The sequence below is a fragment of the Octopus bimaculoides genome, chromosome 6 (genome assembly GCF_046866305.1).
Source record: "Octopus bimaculoides isolate indiv1 chromosome 6, ASM4686630v1, whole genome shotgun sequence".
In the NCBI taxonomy this organism is placed as follows: Eukaryota; Metazoa; Mollusca; class Cephalopoda; order Octopoda; family Octopodidae; genus Octopus; species Octopus bimaculoides.
In genome coordinates, this window is record NC_142933.1 from 13,842,597 (window position 1) to 13,858,525 (window position 15,929).

General features: G+C 34.2%; 1 protein-coding gene across 4 annotated transcripts in view; it reads right to left on the minus strand.

Annotated features, from left to right (window-relative positions):
• LOC106872970 (peritrophin-44) overlaps positions 1-4,811 on the minus strand; it is a 50,965-nt gene extending 46,154 nt beyond the window's left edge. For 2 of the 4 annotated variants that reach the window (XM_089353495.1, XM_089353494.1), the window contains exon 1: positions 4,583-4,811. The gene's annotated coding sequence lies outside the window, so the exon portion shown is untranslated. Of the gene's footprint in view, positions 1-1,378; positions 1,617-4,582 lie in introns of those variants that run through there. The other 2 variants (XM_089353493.1, XM_089353492.1) reach the window with 1 other exon arrangement.
• Positions 4,812-15,929: the final 11,118 nt, after the last annotated feature.

Below are 15,929 nucleotides of genomic sequence, written 5' to 3' on the forward strand. Positions count from 1 at the left end.
ACATACATATGTATGTGGTTCTGTGGTAAGAAGCTTGCTTCTTAACCACTGGTTTCCTATTCAGTCTCACTGCGCGGTACATTGGGTAAGTGTCTGCTACTATAGCCTGGGGCTGACAGAGTTCTTGTGAGTGGATTTTGTGGACGGTAATTGAAAGAAGCCTGTACTATATATCCAGGGCGATTGAAAAGTAACTCCCTATTTTAAAATACTTATAAAGTATTCATTATTTGTAATTTTCATTTTTAAAAATGTATATGAGAGGAAAGCATTTAGTATGAGGTCTTATTTAAAATTCGATATGGGCTCCAGATGTCGCCACCAGCTTCATGAATTGTTCCGGAATTGCATCAACTAATGTCACATGAAACCTCTTGTAAGATGGAAGACATATAACTTCTCGCATTTCCCCTTCAAGTTCCTCCAAAGTCTTTGGTTTGGTACAGTAGAATTGTTTGTTTAACTAACCCCAAAGAAAAAAGTCACTGGGTGTTAAGTCGAGATTCCTGGCTGGCTACTTATGCGGACCACGATGATCGATCTATCTCCTGGCGAAGTGGGTATTAACCCATTCACGAACGACAAGAGCTATACGATTACAGATTAAATTCTCATACTTCAAAAAACAAACAAAGAAATTTCAAGAAAACATTTACTATTAATCAATAAGTATTTTAAAACGGAGATATTTTTTAATCACACTGGATATGTATACATTTATGTGTATGTTTGTGTTTGTCATTCTTTTGTATGTATGTATGTATGTATATATATATATATATGTGCGTTTACTACAGCATTAGAGCATTTTAGCTCTTATTTCTAACTATGTTGGTGTTTCGTAACACCCTAGTCACATTCAGTAACAATTATAACTCTCCTTTTTGGTGAAACATTGTAAGCTGCTGTTTATATTAATTTTACATATATTTATATATTATATATAGATAGATAGATAGATACATACATACATACATACATACATACATACATACATAGCTAGATAGATCGATACATACATACATACACATATACGTACGTACATACATACATACATACATACATACATACATACATACATACATGCATACATATATACATACATATAGACATAGATAGATAGATAGATATAGATATAGATAGATGTGTGTGTGTGTGTGTGTGTGTGTGTGTGTGTGTGTGTGTGTGTGTGTGTGTGTGTGTGTGTGTGTGTGTGTGTGTGTGCGTGCGTGCGTGTACATGAAAGCAGAAAGAAAGCAAAGACTTGTGATTTTTTAGACGATGACTATCTCAGTATAAATATATACAAATTTATATATAAAACATGCACAGAAAACAAACGACAGAGAAAATTAAAAAGGAGGATGTAAGGAATTACGAGTTCAACAGCTGTTTCTAGGGGCTCGGACATCCATCATAATGGTGGTAGATGTTGTTCACGAAAATATGCACCCAGTAATGGAAATAAATAAACAGTGGATAAACTTCTCTAGTTACTTGCTTTCCAATGTGTCCGTTCATTATAAGACACACTGCATATAATGCTCATATAATCTATTGAGAAAACCAGCAAAGCTCAAGGGCTGCAAAATACATTTACAATATGTTGTCGCATCTTAAAACTATAAACCTAGTTTTCTTTACTTTTAATTATTATTACTAAAATAAAATGAAACTCTAGGTTTACAGTGACATCTTTATGGCTTCTCTTCTAATTCACATTTAGCAATAATTTATGAAATGTATTCGGTGTTAATAATCTGTGAAAACTAGGAAAATAGATTAGAATATCGAAGAAAAATATTACTTTGTTTCCGAAACGGTGTACAAAGAATTTCTTAATATATGGATCGGTAAAACTAGAAGCAGATGAAGGTATAAATAATAGCAGATAAATATTGTGATACAAATACCCTTTGGACACAAAATGTCAAACATTGTCCGTGGGAGTCGAACCCACATTTCCTGTAAGAATGACACGAGATCTACCATTGGATCTAAGCAATTCATTTTGAATTCCTTTTCCAATTTTGGAAACTTGATTCTTACCAACAATATAAACATCATATATATATATATATATATATATATATATATATATATATATATATATATATATGCGCATACAAATATATAATTTTACATTGAAGATAAAGATTACTCAATACATGTAGAGAATGTGTTTATTATCTTTAACAAGAATAGTGTTGGTTGAGTGACTGCGAAGATTTCGACCTGTTTTTACCTTCGTCAGACTGTCCGATGAATGTTAAATAGACCTAAACTTCAAAGTCACTATTAACACTATCTTTGTTAAAGATTTATATTCAATATATATATATATATATATATATATATATATATATAGGGAGAGAGAGAGAGAGAGAGAGAGAGAGAGAGAGAGAGAGAGAGAGAGATTTCGTTTTGGGATTTGATTTGGGTTATGCCTCAATGCGACTGCTATCTAGCACCTTGGGATGATCTCTACTCAACCGCTACACAACTGCTACTCGATTGCTACTCAACACACCTTCCGCGGCCAGACTACCTTTATTTATATGTCTTGGGAGATCCTACTTCTTCGCCTGGGTGCGTCAACACAACAGTTTGCAAGATTCTTTATGTCAGCTCGTGTGTTGAAGCATATTTTGTTGTGTCTGGGGAGAGTCATTCTCTTTTAATGCCTTATTATTTAACACATTCACCGGTCAACTTTACCTGTGAGAGTGTTAAATGATAAAGCACTAAATGTGAATGACTCTCCCGAAACACAACAATATATATCATCATCAATATCATCATCGTCATCCTTTTCATCATCATTTAACGTTACTTTTATATACTGGCGAAGGTTGGCGGTTGAAGAGGAGCTGGGAAGCCAGAGACTGCGTTGAGCAATGTCTGCTTTGGTAGAGTGAACTACGTACTTCTTCTTTTTCTGACACCCCCACCTGTGTGGTCGCCAAACACATACAAATCAAGATTCCTCAACAGAGTAGGTTATAATATCGAGGAATATCAATGTATGATAAAACAACTGACCATTTTTATATATTTAGTTTTTGAATTGTTTCCATGGGTGGAAAATATTGTATGTTATTCCCCCTAGACAATTTTCTAAATGCCAAGATCAATGGATTGGCAGCACGGCGAACAAAATGTCGATTTTGCATCTATTTCCACATTTGTTGTAGGTGTATGCAAGGCGGGGAGCTTGGTGAAAGGAATTAGAGCAGATTTGAAGAGAATTAACCAAATATAATTGAATTAAGCTTAGTTGTTGGCTCCAGATCAATCTGAAATTTGAAGCCTTAGCTCAAAGTTATCCCTGTTATGACCACCTGAAGTTTAGTTGTATATGCACGAGGTTTGATCAATAAGTATTATCTTGACTGTTGCCATAGTAACGAAGCTAAAGCACACACAATAAAGCCGCTTGGCAAAGATTGGCTATGAACTCTGTTGTATATGCGCACTAAGTTTTAACGTTCTACCTCGTTTTTGTTGTTTACAGCAGTGCTTGGTAGGAAGGTGTGTAGCATGTGATCGTTGCATTGACCATGACAGAGAAAGTTATCATGGTGATACCTGTTCAGAGGCCTGCTCAAAGTTGCCCAAAGCGTATGAAGAGGAGTGTATGAACCGTACTCAAGTGTACGAGTGATTCAGACGTTTCCAGGATGGTCGAAAAATGTGGATAGTTACGAATGTTCTGAGAGACCTGTAACCAGCAGAACTGAGAAAAACATCGCAGATGTCCGTGAAGCTGGCTGGCTACTTATGCGGACCACGATGATCCATCTATCTCCTGGCGAAGTGGGTATTAACCCATTCACGAACGACAAGAGCTATACGATTACAGATTAAATTCTCATACTTCAAAAAACAAACAAAGAAATTTCAAGAAAACATTTACTATTAATCAATAAGTATTTTAAAACGGAGATATTTTTTAATCACACTGGATATGTATACATTTATGTGTATGTTTGTGTTTGTCATTCTTTTGTATGTATGTATGTATGTATATATATATATGTGCGTTTACTACAGCATTAGAGCATTTTAGCTCTTATTTCTAACTATGTTGGTGTTTCGTAACACCCTAGTCACATTCAGTAACAATTATAACTCTCCTTTTTGGTGAAACATTGTAAGCTGCTGTTTATATTAATTTTACATATATTTATATATTATATATAGATAGATAGATAGATACATACATACATACATACATACATACATACATACATACATACATACATACATACATACATACATATATACATACATATAGACATAGATAGATAGATAGATATAGATATAGATAGATGTGTGTGTGTGTGTGTGTGTGTATGTGTGTGTGTGTGTGTGTGTGTGTGTGTGTGTGTGTGTGTGTGTGTGTGTGTGTGTGTGTGTGTGTGTGTGCGTGCGTGCGTGTACATGAAAGCAGAAAGAAAGCAAAGACTTGTGATTTTTTAGACGATGACTATCTCAGTATAAATATATACAAATTTATATATAAAACATGCACAGAAAACAAACGACAGAGAAAATTAAAAAGGAGGATGTATGGAATTACGAGTTCAACAGCTGTTTCTAGGGGCTCGGACATCCATCATAATGTTGGTAGATGTTGTTCACGAAAATATGCACCCAGTAATGGAAATAAATAAACAGTGGATAAACTTCTCTAGTTACTTGCTTTCCAATGTGTCCGTTCATTATAAGACACACTGCATATAATGCTCATATAATCTATTGAGAAAACCAGCAAAGCTCAAGGGCTGCAAAATACATTTACAATATGTTGTCGCATCTTAAAACTATAAACCTAGTTTTCTTTACTTTTAATTATTATTACTAAAATAAAATGAAACTCTAGGTTTACAGTGACATCTTTATGGCTTCTCTTCTAATTCACATTTAGCAATAATTTATGAAATGTATTCGGTGTTAATAATCTGTGAAAACTAGGAAAATAGATTAGAATATCGAAGAAAAATATTACTTTGTTTCCGAAACGGTGTACAAAGAATTTCTTAATATATGGATCGGTAAAACTAGAAGCAGATGAAGGTATAAATAATAGCAGATAAATATTGTGATACAAATACCCTTTGGACACAAAATGTCAAACATTGTCCGTGGGAGTCGAACCCACATTTCCTGTAAGAATGACACGAGATCTACCATTGGATCTAAGCAATTCATTTTGAATTCCTTTTCCAATTTTGGAAACTTGATTCTTACCAACAATATAAACATCATATATGTATATATATATATATATATATATATATATATATATATATATATATGCGCATACAAATATATAATTTTACATTGAAGATAAAGATTACTCAATACATGTAGAGAATGTGTTTATTATCTTTAACAAGAATAGTGTTGGTTGAGTGACTGCGAAGATTTCGACCTGTTTTTACCTTCGTCAGACTGTCCGATGAATGTTAAATAGACCTAAACTTCAAAGTCACTATTAACACTATCTTTGTTAAAGATTTATATTCAATATATATATATATATATATATATATATATATATATATATATATATATATATAGAGAGAGAGAGAGAGAGAGAGAGAGAGAGAGAGAGAGATTTCGTTTTGGGATTTGATTTGGGTTATGCCTCAATGCGACTGCTATCTAGCACCTTGGGATGATCTCTACTCAACCGCTACACAACTGCTACTCGATTGCTACTCAACACACCTTCCGCGGCCAGACTACCTTTATTTATATGTCTTGGGAGATCCTACTTCTTCGCCTGGGTGCGTCAACACAACAGTTTGCAAGATTCTTTATGTCAGCTCGTGTGTTGAAGCATATTTTGTTGTGTCTGGGGAGAGTCATTCTCTTTTAATGCCTTATTATTTAACACATTCACCGGTCAACTTTACCTGTGAGGGTGTTAAATGATAAAGCACTAAATGTGAATGACTCTCCCGAAACACAACAATATATATCATCATCAATATCATCATCGTCATCCTTTTCATCATCATTTAACGTTACTTTTATATACTGGCGAAGGTTGGCGGTTGAAGAGGAGCTGGGAAGCCAGAGACTGCGTTGAGCAATGTCTGCTTTGGTAGAGTGAACTACGTACTTCTTCTTTTTCTGACACCCCCACCTGTGTGGTCGCCAAACACATACAAATCAAGATTCCTCAACAGAGTAGGTTATAATATCGAGGAATATCAATGTATGATAAAACAACTGACCATTTTTATATATTTAGTTTTTGAATTGTTTCCATGGGTGGAAAATATTGTATGTTATTCCCCCTAGACAATTTTCTAAATGCCAAGATCAATGGATTGGCAGCACGGCGAACAAAATGTCGATTTTGCATCTATTTCCACATTTGTTGTAGGTGTATGCAAGGCGGGGAGCTTGGTGAAAGGAATTAGAGCAGATTTGAAGAGAATTAACCAAATATAATTGAATTAAGCTTAGTTGTTGGCTCCAGATCAATCTGAAATTTGAAGCCTTAGCTCAAAGTTATCCCTGTTATGACCACCTGAAGTTTAGTTGTATATGCACCAGGTCTGATCAATAAGGATTATCTTGACTGTTGCCATAGTAACGAAGCTAAAGCACACACAATAAAGCCGCTTGGCAAAGATTGGCTATGAACTCTGTTGTATATGCGCACTAAGTTTTAACGTTCTACCTCGTTTTTGTTGTTTACAGCAGTGCTTGGTAGGAAGGTGTGTAGCATGTGATCGTTGCATTGACCATGACAGAGAAAGTTATCATGGTGATACCTGTTCAGAGGCCTGCTCAAAGTTGCCCAAAGCGTATGAAGAGGAGTGTATGAACCGTACTCAAGTGTACGAGTGATTCAGACGTTTCCAGGATGGTCGAAAAATGTGGATAGTTATGAATGTTCTGAGAGACCTGTAACCAGCAGAACTGAGAAAAACATCGCAGATGTCCGTGAAGCTGGCTGGCTACTTATGCGGACCACGATGATCCATCTATCTCCTGGCGAAGTGGGTATTAACCCATTCACGAACGACAAGAGCTATACGATTACAGATTAAATTCTCATACTTCAAAAAACAAACAAAGAAATTTCAAGAAAACATTTACTATTAATCAATAAGTATTTTAAAACGGAGATATTTTTTAATCACACTGGATATGTATACATTTATGTGTATGTTTGTGTTTGTCATTCTTTTGTATGTATGTATGTATGTATGTATATATATATATGTGCGTTTACTACAGCATTAGAGCATTTTAGCTCTTATTTCTAACTATGTTGGTGTTTCGTAACACCCTAGTCACATTCAGTAACAATTATAACTCTCCTTTTTGGTGAAACATTGTAAGCTGCTGTTTATATTAATTTTACATATATTTATATATTATATATAGATAGATAGATAGATACATACATACATACATACATACATACATACATACATACATACATACATATATACATACATACATATAGACATAGATAGATAGATAGATATAGATATAGATAGATGTGTGTGTGTGTGTGTGTGTGTGTGTATGTGTGTGTGTGTGTGTGTGTGTGTGTGTGTGTGTGTGTGTGTGTGTGTGTGTGTGCGTGCGTGCGTGTACATGAAAGCAGAAAGAAAGCAAAGACTTGTGATTTTTTAGACGATGACTATCTCAGTATAAATATATACAAATTTATATATAAAACATGCACAGAAAACAAACGACAGAGAAAATTAAAAAGGAGGATGTAAGGAATTACGAGTTCAACAGCTGTTTCTAGGGGCTCGGACATCCATCATAATGTTGGTAGATGTTGTTCACGAAAATATGCACCCAGTAATGGAAATAAATAAACAGTGGATAAACTTCTCTAGTTACTTGCTTTCCAATGTGTCCGTTCATTATAAGACACACTGCATATAATGCTCATATAATCTATTGAGAAAACCAGCAAAGCTCAAGGGCTGCAAAATACATTTACAATATGTTGTCGCATCTTAAAACTATAAACCTAGTTTTCTTTACTTTTAATTATTATTACTAAAATAAAATGAAACTCTAGGTTTACAGTGACATCTTTATGGCTTCTCTTCTAATTCACATTTAGCAATAATTTATGAAATGTATTCGGTGTTAATAATCTGTGAAAACTAGGAAAATAGATTAGAATATCGAAGAAAAATATTACTTTGTTTCCGAAACGGTGTACAAAGAATTTCTTAATATATGGATCGGTAAAACTAGAAGCAGATGAAGGTATAAATAATAGCAGATAAATATTGTGATACAAATACCCTTTGGACACAAAATGTCAAACATTGTCCGTGGGAGTCGAACCCACATTTCCTGTAAGAATGACACGAGATCTACCATTGGATCTAAGCAATTCATTTTGAATTCCTTTTCCAATTTTGGAAACTTGATTCTTACCAACAATATAAACATCATATATATATATATATATATATATATATATATATATATATATATATATATATATGCGCATACAAATATATAATTTTACATTGAAGATAAAGATTACTCAATACATGTAGAGAATGTGTTTATTATCTTTAACAAGAATAGTGTTGGTTGAGTGACTGCGAAGATTTCGACCTGTTTTTACCTTCGTCAGACTGTCCGATGAATGTTAAATAGACCTAAACTTCAAAGTCACTATTAACACTATCTTTGTTAAAGATTTATATTCAATATATATATATATATATATATATATATATATATAGGGAGAGAGAGAGAGAGAGAGAGAGAGAGAGAGAGAGAGAGAGAGAGAGAGATTTCGTTTTGGGATTTGATTTGGGTTATGCCTCAATGCGACTGCTATCTAGCACCTTGGGATGATCTCTACTCAACCGCTACACAACTGCTACTCGATTGCTACTCAACACACCTTCCGCGGCCAGACTACCTTTATTTATATGTCTTGGGAGATCCTACTTCTTCGCCTGGGTGCGTCAACACAACAGTTTGCAAGATTCTTTATGTCAGCTCGTGTGTTGAAGCATATTTTGTTGTGTCTGGGGAGAGTCATTCTCTTTTAATGCCTTATTATTTAACACATTCACCGGTCAACTTTACCTGTGAGAGTGTTAAATGATAAAGCACTAAATGTGAATGACTCTCCCGAAACACAACAATATATATCATCATCAATATCATCATCGTCATCCTTTTCATCATCATTTAACGTTACTTTTATATACTGGCGAAGGTTGGCGGTTGAAGAGGAGCTGGGAAGCCAGAGACTGCGTTGAGCAATGTCTGCTTTGGTAGAGTGAACTACGTACTTCTTCTTTTTCTGACACCCCCACCTGTGTGGTCGCCAAACACATACAAATCAAGATTCCTCAACAGAGTAGGTTATAATATCGAGGAATATCAATGTATGATAAAACAACTGACCATTTTTATATATTTAGTTTTTGAATTGTTTCCATGGGTGGAAAATATTGTATGTTATTCCCCCTAGACAATTTTCTAAATGCCAAGATCAATGGATTGGCAGCACGGCGAACAAAATGTCGATTTTGCATCTATTTCCACATTTGTTGTAGGTGTATGCAAGGCGGGGAGCTTGGTGAAAGGAATTAGAGCAGATTTGAAGAGAATTAACCAAATATAATTGAATTAAGCTTAGTTGTTGGCTCCAGATCAATCTGAAATTTGAAGCCTTAGCTCAAAGTTATCCCTGTTATGACCACCTGAAGTTTAGTTGTATATGCACCAGGTCTGATCAATAAGGATTATCTTGACTGTTGCCATAGTAACGAAGCTAAAGCACACACAATAAAGCCGCTTGGCAAAGATTGGCTATGAACTCTGTTGTATATGCGCACTAAGTTTTAACGTTCTACCTCGTTTTTGTTGTTTACAGCAGTGCTTGGTAGGAAGGTGTGTAGCATGTGATCGTTGCATTGACCATGACAGAGAAAGTTATCATGGTGATACCTGTTCAGAGGCCTGCTCAAAGTTGCCCAAAGCGTATGAAGAGGAGTGTATGAACCGTACTCAAGTGTACGAGTGATTCAGACGTTTCCAGGATGGTCGAAAAATGTGGATAGTTACGAATGTTCTGAGAGACCTGTAACCAGCAGAACTGAGAAAAACATCGCAGATGTCCGTGAAGCTGGCTGGCTACTTATGCGGACCACGATGATCCATCTATCTCCTGGCGAAGTGGGTATTAACCCATTCACGAACGACAAGAGCTATACGATTACAGATTAAATTCTCATACTTCAAAAAACAAACAAAGAAATTTCAAGAAAACATTTACTATTAATCAATAAGTATTTTAAAACGGAGATATTTTTTAATCACACTGGATATGTATACATTTATGTGTATGTTTGTGTTTGTCATTCTTTTGTATGTATGTATGTATGTATATATATATATGTGCGTTTACTACAGCATTAGAGCATTTTAGCTCTTATTTCTAACTATGTTGGTGTTTCGTAACACCCTAGTCACATTCAGTAACAATTATAACTCTCCTTTTTGGTGAAACATTGTAAGCTGCTGTTTATATTAATTTTACATATATTTATATATTATATATAGATAGATAGATAGATACATACATACATACATACATACATACATACATAGCTAGATAGATCGATACATACATACACATATACGTACGTACGTACATACATACATACATACATACATACATATATACATACATACATATAGACATAGATAGATAGATAGATATAGATATAGATAGATGTGTGTGTGTGTGTGTATGTGTGTGTATGTGTGTGTGTGTATGTGTGTGTGTGTGTGTGTGTGTGTGTGTGTGTGTGTGTGTGTGTGCGTGCGTGCGTATACATGAAAGCAGAAAGAAAGCAAAGACTTGTGATTTTTTAGACGATGACTATCTCAGTATAAATATATACAAATTTATATATAAAACATGCACAGAAAACAAACGACAGAGAAAATTAAAAAGGAGGATGTAAGGAATTACGAGTTCAACAGCTGTTTCTAGGGGCTTGGACATCCATCATAATGTTGGTAGATGTTGTTCACGAAAATATGCACCCAGTAATGGAAATAAATAAACAGTGGATAAACTTCTCTAGTTACTTGCTTTCCAATGTGTCCGTTCATTATAAGACACACTGCATATAATGCTCATATAATCTATTGAGAAAACCAGCAAAGCTCAAGGGCTGCAAAATACATTTACAATATGTTGTCGCATCTTAAAACTATAAACCTAGTTTTCTTTACTTTTAATTATTATTACTAAAATAAAATGAAACTCTAGGTTTACAGTGACATCTTTATGGCTTCTCTTCTAATTCACATTTAGCAATAATTTATGAAATGTATTCGGTGTTAATAATCTGTGAAAACTAGGAAAATAGATTAGAATATCGAAGAAAAATATTACTTTGTTTCCGAAACGGTGTACAAAGAATTTCTTAATATATGGATCGGTAAAACTAGAAGCAGATGAAGGTATAAATAATAGCAGATAAATATTGTGATACAAATACCCTTTGGACACAAAATGTCAAACATTGTCCGTGGGAGTCGAACCCACATTTCCTGTAAGAATGACACGAGATCTACCATTGGATCTAAGCAATTCATTTTGAATTCCTTTTCCAATTTTGGAAACTTGATTCTTACCAACAATATAAACATCATATATGTATATATATATATGTATATATATATATATATATATATATATATATATATATATATATATATATATATATATATATATATATATATATATATATATATATATATATATATATATATATATGCGCATATAAATATATAATTTTACATTGAAGATAAAGATTACTCAATACATGTAGAGAATGTGTTTATTATCTTTAACAAGAATAGTGTTGGTTGAGTGACTGCGAAGATTTCGACCTGTTTTTACCTTCGTCAGACTGTCCGATGAATGTTAAATAGACCTAAACTTCAAAGTCACTATTAACACTATTTTTGTTAAAGATTTATATTCAATATATATATATATATATATATATAGGGAGAGAGAGAGAGAGAGAGAGAGAGATATTTCGTTTTGGGATTTGATTTGGGTTATGCCTCAATGCGACTGCTATCTAGCACCTTGGGATGATCTCTACTCAACCGCTACACAACTGCTACTCGATTGCTACTCAACACACCTTCCGCGGCCAGACTACCTTTATTTATATGTCTTGGGAGATCCTACTTCTTCGCCTGGGTGCGTCAACACAACAGTTTGCAAGATTCTTTATGTCAGCTCGTGTGTTGAAGCATATTTTGTTGTGTCTGGGGAGAGTCATTCTCTTTTAATGCCTTATTATTTAACACATTCACCGGTCAACTTTACCTGTGAGGGTGTTAAATGATAAAGCACTAAATGTGAATGACTCTCCCGAAACACAACAATATATATCATCATCAATATCATCATCGTCATCCTTTTCATCATCATTTAACGTTACTTTTATATACTGGCGAAGGTTGGCGGTTGAAGAGGAGCTGGGAAGCCAGAGACTGCGTTGAGCAATGTCTGCTTTGGTAGAGTGAACTACGTACTTCTTCTTTTTCTGACACCCCCACCTGTGTGGTCGCCAAACACATACAAATCAAGATTCCTCAACAGAGTAGGTTATAATATCGAGGAATATCAATGTATGATAAAACAACTGACCATTTTTATATATTTAGTTTTTGAATTGTTTCCATGGGTGGAAAATATTGTATGTTATTCCCCCTAGACAATTTTCTAAATGCCAAGATCAATGGATTGGCAGCACGGCGAACAAAATGTCGATTTTGCATCTATTTCCACATTTGTTGTAGGTGTATGCAAGGCGGGGAGCTTGGTGAAAGGAATTAGAGCAGATTTGAAGAGAATTAACCAAATATAATTGAATTAAGCTTAGTTGTTGGCTCCAGATCAATCTGAAATTTGAAGCCTTAGCTCAAAGTTATCCCTGTTATGACCACCTGAAGTTTAGTTGTATATGCACGAGGTTTGATCAATAAGTATTATCTTGACTGTTGCCATAGTAACGAAGCTAAAGCACACACAATAAAGCCGCTTGGCAAAGATTGGCTATGAACTCTGTTGTATATGCGCACTAAGTTTTAACGTTCTACCTCGTTTTTGCTGTTTACAGCAGTGCTTGGTAGGAAGGTGTGTAGCATGTGATCGTTGCATTGACCATGACAGAGAAAGTTATCATGGTGATACCTGTTCAGAGGCCTGCTCAAAGTTGCCCAAAGCGTATGAAGAGGAGTGTATGAACCGTACTCAAGTGTACGAGTGATTCAGACGTTTCCAGGATGGTCGAAAAATGTGGATAGTTACGAATGTTCTGAGAGACCTGTAACCAGCAGAACTGAGAAAAACATCGCAGATGTCCGTGAAGCTGGCTGGCTACTTATGCGGACCACGATGATCCATCTATCTCCTGGCGAAGTGGGTATTAACCCATTCACGAACGACAAGAGCTATACGATTACAGATTAAATTCTCATACTTCAAAAAACAAACAAAGAAATTTCAAGAAAACATTTACTATTAATCAATAAGTATTTTAAAACGGAGATATTTTTTAGTCACACTGGATATGTATACATTTATGTGTATGTTTGTGTTTGTCATTCTTTTGTATGTATGTATGTATGTATATATATATATGTGCGTTTACTACAGCATTAGAGCATTTTAGCTCTTATTTCTAACTATGTTGGTGTTTCGTAACACCCTAGTCACATTCAGTAACAATTATAACTCTCCTTTTTGGTGAAACATTGTAAGCTGCTGTTTATATTAATTTTACATATATTTATATATTATATATTTATATATTATATATAGATAGATAGATAGATACATACATACATACATACATACATACATACATACATACATATATACATACATACATATAGACATAGATAGATAGATAGATATAGATATAGATAGATGTGTGTGTGTGTGTATGTGTGTGTGTGTATGTGTGTGTGTGTGTGTGTGTGTGTGTGTGTGTGTGTGTGTGTGTGTGTGTGTGTGTGCGTGCGTGCGTGTACATGAAAGCAGAAAGAAAGCAAAGACTTGTGATTTTTTAGACGATGACTATCTCAGTATAAATATATACAAATTTATATATAAAACATGCACAGAAAACAAACGACAGAGAAAATTAAAAAGGAAGATGTAAGGAATTACGAGTTCAACAGCTGTTTCTAGGGGCTCGGACATCCATCATAATGTTGGTAGATGTTGTTCACGAAAATATGCACCCAGTAATGGAAATAAATAAACAGTGGATAAACTTCTCTAGTTACTTGCTTTCCAATGTGTCCGTTCATTATAAGACACACTGCATATAATGCTCATATAATCTATTGAGAAAACCAGCAAAGCTCAAGGGCTGCAAAATACATTTACAATATGTTGTCGCATCTTAAAACTATAAACCTAGTTTTCTTTACTTTTAATTATTATTACTAAAATAAAATGAAACTCTAGGTTTACAGTGACATCTTTATGGCTTCTCTTCTAATTCACATTTAGCAATAATTTATGAAATGTATTCGGTGTTAATAATCTGTGAAAACTAGGAAAATAGATTAGAATATCGAAGAAAAATATTACTTTGTTTCCGAAACGGTGTACAAAGAATTTCTTAATATATGGATCGGTAAAACTAGAAGCAGATGAAGGTATAAATAATAGCAGATAAATATTGTGATACAAATACCCTTTGGACACAAAATGTCAAACATTGTCCGTGGGAGTCGAACCCACATTTCCTGTAAGAATGACACGAGATCTACCATTGGATATAAGCAATTCATTTTGAATTCCTTTTCCAATTTTGGAAACTTGATTCTTACCAACAATATAAACATCATATATGTATATATATATATATATATATATATATATATATATATATATATATATATATATATATATATATATATATATATATATATATATATATATATATATATATATATATATATATATATATATATATATGCGCATACAAATATATAATTTTACATTGAAGATAAAGATTACTCAATACATGTAGAGAATGTGTTTATTATCTTTAACAAGAATAGTGTTGGTTGAGTGACTGCGAAGATTTCGACCTGTTTTTACCTTCGTCAGACTGTCCGATGAATGTTAAATAGACCTAAACTTCAAAGTCACTATTAACACTATTTTTGTTAAAGATTTATATTCAATATATATATATATATATATATATATATATATATATATATATATATAGGGAGAGAGAGAGAGAGAGAGATTTCGTTTTGGGATTTGATTTGGGTTATGCCTCAATGCGACTATCTAGCACCTTGGGATGATCTCTACTCAACCGCTACACAACTGCTACTCGATTGCTACTCAACACACCTTCCGCGGCCAGACTACCTTTATTTATATGTCTTGGGAGATCCTACTTCTTCGCCTGGGTGCGTCAACACAACAGTTTGCAAGATTCTTTATGTCAGCTCGTGTGTTGAAGCATATTTTGTTGTGTCTGGGGAGAGTCATTCTCTTTTAATGCCTTATTATTTAACACATTCACCGGTCAACTTTACCTGTGAGAGTGTTAAATGATAAAGCACTAAATGTGAATGACTCTCCCGAAACACAACAATATATATCATCATCAATATCATCATCGTCATCCTTTTCATCATCATTTAACGTTACTTTTATATACTGGCGAAGGTTGGCGGTTGAAGAGGAGCTGGGAAGCCAGAGACTGCGTTGAGCAATGTCTGCTTTGGTAGAGTGAACTACGTACTTCTTCTTTTTCTGACACCCCCACCTGTGTGGTCGCCAAACACATACAAATCAAGATTCCTCAACAGAGTAGGTTATAATATCG